An 8104-nucleotide genomic window follows, 5' to 3' on the forward strand; every position below is an offset into this window, starting at 1 on the left:
ATGAACCTCATAGCAATATAGCTATAATATGGAAATATACCTAAACACTTTGTAGCATTCTATGTTCTGCAATACCTATACCTTGGTAAATATCTGGTGGCATTCTCAAATTAGCAGCTCACTATTACGAGCGGTCTCAAACAGCCTATCTGCTTCCATTCATTCAAGCAGTAGACATTGAGCATGACATTTAAACATTAACATACAAATTAAACAAAATGTATTTCCAAATTCGACTTCCATGAAAAATGGCTAACCTCAAGACATTGAAGCCACTTATTAAGTGTCGACAACTTGACGTACTTGTTAAGTGTCGACAACAACGACTTTTCGTAGTTTAAGTTCTTCAAGAGTGTCTGTACCAATTCTTGAGCCTCTGCACTCAGACATGGAATTTCTCTTAGATTGAATCGTTGAACCAGAGATAATTGTGTATCTGGTCGGTTTCTTACGAGGATATTGACGACAGAAGTTGAAATTTAGGGATGAAATGTGGGTGAATTTCATGTGTTGTGGGAATTGAAGGGAAATAAAAAGATCCATTAGAGAAATTTGCTTAACATTTTCCAAAGTGACTTAGGGTACATACATTTGGTACGTAGTTTGGGTAGGACAGGACGAGACAAAAATAAATAGTGCCATGTTTGACATGCCATGGGACAAAAATAAATAGCGTCATGTTTGGCATGTCATGGGATAAAAATAAGGTTAAGCAACATTGGACAAAAATGAGTTTTCATGGGACTATTTTTGAGTTTTTTTGTTCCATCAAAAAAGGTAGAACAACATGGGACTAAACCTTGAGTTTACAATTTTACCCTTATTAAATCACATCAGACACAAATAACTCTATTTATCGTAAACAATTATAGCAGAATACAGAGTAGAAAGCACCATTGTTGTAGATTTTTAGCATTTGCATATTATGGTGGTGATGTTCGTATGAGATTATATTGGCATCAGTTTTATTATTTGATCAATAATAACATTAAACAACATTTAGGGGCAATCTGGTCATTTTAACAGTTTTGTCATGTCTTGTCATGTTTACCAAACGCATGAGAGACAATTAGTCCAGTCTTGTTCTAGTCGTACCAAACGTAGGTTAGGCAATTAGTCTTGTCATGTCCTGTCCCGTCCCCTCCCGTCCCGTCCAATCTGCGTACCAAACGCTACCTTAGGGATGAATTGATGGCCGAGGATGATGACGATATTAAAGAAAAGAGTTTATTGCAAAGAAGGCCTAAAAGTTTTAGGTCTTATAGTTTTGTCCCATTTTCATTCCGAATATTCTCAAGGCAATATCGTTCTAGTCTTTATAGGTAGCGTTTGGTACGCAGACTGGATAGAAAAGGACTAGATATGACTAAATTGATTGTCTTAYGTTTGGTACGACTAGAATRGGACTSGGCTAATTGTCTGTCATGCGTTTGGTAAGCTGRACATGATAGGACAAAACTGTTAAAATGACCAAATTGTCCCTAAATGTTGTTTAATGTTATTTTACATCATGCAATGATTGTAAATAACACAAATCAACCGGAATATATTTAGATAATTACATTTATAATATTTATACTAGTTTCTAAATTTGTATACATGATTGTAACACAACAATTGTAAAAAAAGTACATAATTTAAAAATATTCTAACACAACAATTGCAAATACTAAAAGACTTTTGACTTAGCGGTGTCGTAGTCTTTGACCTCGTAAAAGGTCAAGGGTTCGAACCTTACCAAAGGTGAGGAGAATGTGTGAATTTATTTGTTGCAACTTGCATTTGCCGTATATAGATATTATATATTTAAAAAAAAACTGAAAATACGTACATAATTTTAAAAAAAAATTCAACACAACAACTGTAAATAACACTTGTCATAAGATCATCAAAAGTTTAAACATTTAAAAAAAAACTGAAAATACGTACATAATTTTAAAAAAAATTCAACACAACAACTGTAAATNAAAAAAACTGAAAATACGTACATAATTTTAAAAAAAATTCAACACAACAACTGTAAATATCACTTGTCATAAGATCATCAAAAGTTTAAACATTTGAAGACAAAAATTGTCTTCATAAACATGTCAAGTGTACCAAAAATAATCTAAATATTCCTTTTGTTTTAACCATATTCTAAGACTACTACTTGTCCTTATCATAAATTGATTTCACAAATTTTAGTTTCATATAATCATCTAAACTCTTCCAAAAACGATATTGGAATGGTTTGTCACTAAAGTACTTACCCAATCGAATGATTTCCATGACACCAAGTTCAAGTCGTTTCAACTCATTGCTTAAGCCAAAATTTTAACCGTTGTAGAATCCGAGATAACTGAAACCAACCTTTTCATTTGATTGGTTGCTTCATGGATGCCATTCTTGATTTCCTCCAATAGCTTGGATATCTCGTTTGTCCTTTTTCTTTTTCTACTTGTTCTTTCTCCTTCATTTGGAATGAAAGAATGAGAAGTTGTATTGAAAGGACTTGGAATGAGAGGAACATTAACTTCGGTCGAAAAATCATCATCATTTTCCATGCTCATATTTTCAAAAACATTTCTATCAACTCGCAACTCATTTATATAGCTTACGTCACTTTCTCGAGTAATACGTTGTATTTTTGTTGATCTAATTTGACGTCTAGTGAAAGTCCTTTGACCCAAAGTTTCTCTTTTACAATTTATGTTCTCCAATTCAATTAACCAAATTGTAAGGGAAAACAAAAACATGAGCATTTGAATGTAAACATTCAATATGCTAACGACTGCAACCAAGTGATTCCGGTCCATCACTACAAAATTCACAAAACAAAGTAACAAACAATAGTCAAAATTCACAATAGCATAATATATTCAAAGGATGATGAAAACATAAAACATAAAAACACAATAGAATAAAATTAGAAAAACAAACACTAGACGATGATCAACCTTTCTCCATTCTTAGTTCTTGTGTTTTTATTATATTCATCAGTTTCTGTAACAGCTCCTTCATGTTTGCTTTTGTGTAGGATTTATACAAAAGTTCATATGTTGAAGGTATCTACACGAAACATTTTGACTATTACGAGCAGTCTGAAACAGCCTATCTGCTTCCATTCATTCAAGCAGTAGAAATTGAGCATGRCATTTAAACATTAACATACAAATTAAACAAAATGTATTTCCAAATTCGACTTCCATGAAAAATGGCTAACCTCAAGACATTGAAGCCACTTATCAGACCTGCCAAGCTACTCGAACAGAAGAAAATAGTGCTCCGCCCTCACTAACTTGACGTACTTGTTAAGTGTCGACAGCAACGGSTTTTCGTAGTTTAAGTTCTTCAAGAGTGTCCGTACCAATTCTTGAGCCTCTGCACTCAGACTTGGAATTTCCCTTGGATCAAATCGTTGAACCAGAGATAATTGTGTGTCTGGTGGGTTTCTTACGAGGATATTGACGACAAAAGTTGAAATTTAGGGACGAATGCGGGTGAATTTCATGTGTTGTGGGAATTGAAGGGAAATAAAGAGATCCACCATAGAAATTTGCTAACATTTTTCAAAGTTAGGAGTTAGGTATGAATTGGTGGAATGGAGGGTTTCGAGTTCTACAATGGAGGCTGGAATCAATAAGCTGGAAGATGAAGAAAGAGGATGCTATGGAATTAGGTTTTGTATCTGATATCAAATAATAAGGGTAATATTATAATCTCAAATTTAATCCCATTAAAAAAATTCAAGAATAGTCTCATGAAATCTTACTTTTGTATCATGTTATCCGATCTCATTTTTGTCCCATGGCACCCTAAACATGGGACTATTAATTTTTGTCCCGTCCCATCCCACCCGACGCACACTTAGGTCTCTCGATGTTTGGCAAGTTTTTTGAGTAAACGCTCACATACGCTGATTGGAAGTAAGATGCTCTGTCTGGACTCTCGAGCAATCACTAAGTGAAAAATGTCTATTTACTGAGGCATCTGTAGTAAGTTCCGACTGACAAGGAAATTACCATGTTAATCTTTTATATGATTAAGCAATCAAAGAAATATGATTTTATATAATTAAGTGCTGAATGAAAATTACAATTTTCACAATTTAAATATATTCATACAAAAAAAAATATTGAAATTCATTCATATTTACAAATAAAATTTCAAAATCAATACTAAATAAATATTGTTTTCAACTAGAAAATTAAGATACTCAAAGTTGACATAATAGTTTGAATCCTTAATTTGAAGCAATTAAAAACAATTGATTCAGACCAGCCATATATTCATTGGCGTGATGCGCTTCATGGAAACTTCCTTTGAAGTCCATTTATGGATATCTCATGTATGCATGATTTAGAAACCGTTTCACCATATTTTCATTACTCTAGTTAATCCTAGGTGTGGTTGTGAAGATTTATCAACCTTTTGCATACTCATGACACACTTGAAGACACATATCATGGCATTCTTAACAAACATTTGTATCATATATAATAGCAAATTAGCAACATGTTCGACATGAATGTACAATAGTAGAATGTAAAAAACAGCATGGTGTATTTTTCTTCAATCGGTGGCTTTCTCTTTGTTAAGATAGCAACATACAAACCCAACATAAAAGACCTTTTTAGTTCGGATGGAATGCAGATTTTTTCCATCAATAATGGCTCCACTTCTTGAATTTGGCGAAGAACACATCAAAAGGCTTTGCGAGCATTTGGTCTAATTTAAAGGTGTACCTGCTCAACGAAAATCCTAGTTCTGTTACTGGTATCCAAACTTCAAAATTAAAGTATATTGTATGATTGATTAAAAATAAATATAATGCAACTTTAGAGTTCGAAAAGATTATAACTCAATCAAGTGAAATAACATTGCATTACGATATAAATAAACTAATGATTGGCTGAAAACCAGATTAAAAAGTGTGCGTACAATATGTATATCCAATTAAAAAATTGTGTACAACATTTTTATGCATAAAACTTGAAAATTTATTAATTACAAACTATGCGGCATGATGTACAAGTAATGAATACACCCCCAATATTTTATAAGTTGTCTTCCCATATTTTCATAGATTCAGTCGGTTCCCGCCTTTGACTTCTCCTGCAATGTAACCCGAAGTATCCAAATTCAAGTTTCTGGCTCACAGCTCCTTCCTCCCATTTCAGGCTGCGACAATTCTTCTGGACAACTTATAGATGCATTCTTTTATCAAGATCACTTTCAGGGTTAGAATTCAAAAACCTCTCCTATTCCTCTAACATTCTTCACCGATTTCAAAATTCGAAGGCATTTCAAATCGATCTACGTCATTAGGGTTTATTACCAATATGATTTATGGAATTTCTAAATGCGAGATAGATTGTCATTTTTGCCATACAGATTGCTTACAGAGAAGGTGTGACAAAAGAGGAAACATAATTTATGAAATTTGTATCCTGGTTAGGTTAATTTACTCATGCTTAGGTTTTTTCATGCTCTGATTCATGATTATCGAACTCGAATTATGTCAGGGGTAAGTTACATAGATGAAGTATGGTTCTCAATCTCGATGCCAAGATGAAGGACTTGAGTGCATCGAATGTAATAGCTTTTAGGTTTACAAAAGTGTTTAGTATATAATKGTTTGATATTTRAACGATTTTGATTTGTACATAATGCTTTAATAACTGTGATAAGTTTATAAATTTTGAGTTTATCTATAATCGTATTTGTATGTGTTACTGATTTGCAGGCACGTTCCTAATATTTTATAGGCCCTGGACGAACGTAAAAATAGGGTCCACCGCAAGAAACGAAGGTTTAGCAACGACTTTTGTTGTCGCTAAAAGTCCATTTATCATTAGAAAGAGTATATAATAACATGTCATCGCTATAACTTGTGACGGAAACATGTCATCACTAAAAGACGCATCGTCAAAACTCACTTTTCTTGTAGTGACCCTCGGTAAGTACGAATAAGTGTTTTTCATTAGTTTAAAATTAAGTACAAGAAATGCTAATAATTTACTGAAGAAATAAATCTTATTTATAGATATATAAGAGAGTACTTAAATTTACCTACACTACAACAAAATTAGGTTTATAGGACACCCCCAATCTTTAAACGTCCCAATAGACCGCTTTGTAGAACTTAACTTATAGGACCAAAATATAAAGTGTCCTATCTAAAGGTGTTGTAATAAGTTTATATGACACTTTTGGGCGTCTTAACAAGTTTTTTTAGAATATTTTTAATACAAAGTGTCGCATTAGCAACTTTATTATGACACTTTTGAGGACATTTGTTTTTATAAGACAGTTTTTCAAATAGTATCCTATAAAGTTGCTAATGAGACGTTTTATATTAAAAGTGTTCTAAAAACTTATTACGACATCGAAAAAGGTCATATAAACTTAATACAACGCCTTTAGATATGACACTTTATTATTTTTGTTCTATAAACTAAGTCTTATAAAGAGGTATATTAGGACGTTTAGAAATTGAGAGTGTCCTATAAACCCGATTATGTTGTAGTGCTACTTCTTATTAGGTAATTTGAAACCAAAATTATATAAACTATGGTTGATAAATTTTTATAAAAAATTAAATTAAGAATTTTTTTAGTTCATAACAAGAAATATGTGTTATTTTGATATAAAAAGAGAATTTGTGTGAATGAAKTAATTGTGAGGGTCAATAAGAGATCAATAATAAAGAAGATTATCAAGGTTTTATAGACAAGTAGACAAACGCTGATCAATAATAATATGAAAGAGAAGATGATCCATTGAGATCTAATAAAAATAAATAATGAATTAAACATATAATATGCAAACTCAACAAATGATTGTTTGAGCACTTAAATAAAATATTGTGGTGTGGTGGAATCCAATGAAAGATACATAAGTCAAACAATTGATGAAAATACTTAAATTCTATTTTTCTTCTTTTTTTTGCTCAACTAAAATAAGATATTAAGGTTAAAAGGTTATGGAACATGACATATATAAGAGACATTACTAAATACATTTAGTAGAAAAAATTTATTGATTAATCACAAAACCATAAAACACGTCATAAATTATAAGAACAATATATTGATTGTCAAACAATAGAAAAATATTTTATGTAGAAGCAAAAATAGATAACAATAGTTAACAAAAACAATTAGAACTACATAACCAAATAGCAATAATCATTAGAAACAGAAATTGATAAAAATATCCAACAAAAATATATAGTAATAGCAAGCACGTGATATTAACGTTGAATTGTTGAAGCACGAAAACAGTCAATCATATAGACATAGCAATAACCAATATTGTTGGACTTTGTTGGAGATAAAAAAAAATTAGAGAGACAATAAACAATAGCATATAATGAATGACCAATTAATTTTTTTTATTTTCTTCTCCAATGTAATAAGTTGATATATTTTTAGGCCCTTATTATCTATTAAATTATTTTTGCCTCTTATCATATGCTACAATTTTTGGGTTTCTTTGATTTATTAAATTCCTTTAGACTACTATTGTATTTTAAGGAAAAAAAATTGAGCCCCTGATATTTTTGGGCCCTGGGCGTGCGCCCGTGCTGCCCTCCCCTAGGGACGGCCATGCTAATTTGTAACATCACATTAATAGTTTCCTTTTATAAAAGTGTTTAGTACACAATGCTTTAACAAATGACATATTTTGATATTTTTTTTATTAACATGGATATCTAACCCGCTATGCGAGCCGACTAATTTCAGGACGACCACCTGCTTTGCAGATAGTCTGGAGTCACCGCATTTGAACCTCCGTGGCCACAAGTGGATTTTTATTCCTCATTGGATTTGAACCTGTGACCTCCTGATACTTTTGACATTTGAAGTCAAGCTCAAACTAATCAGGCACCACCTTTGTGGTTAACAGATTTTGAGAGCATCCATTACAAAATAACAACTCACAAAATACATAATGCAATAAATGTGTAAATATAAAAAATTTAAGATATCATATATGTGTTGCGTGATTTACAATTTATAAAAATAATGTGATTTGTTTAGAATGTAATGTATTAATTTAATTAATTATTTCAAATCGAAAGAAATTTATTTATTTAATATTTTGATAATTTTTTTAT

Source organism: Cynara cardunculus, unplaced genomic scaffold (genome assembly GCF_001531365.2).
Source record: "Cynara cardunculus var. scolymus isolate 2C unplaced genomic scaffold, CcrdV1 Un_Scaffold_6621, whole genome shotgun sequence".
Classification (NCBI taxonomy): Eukaryota; Viridiplantae; Streptophyta; class Magnoliopsida; order Asterales; family Asteraceae; genus Cynara; species Cynara cardunculus.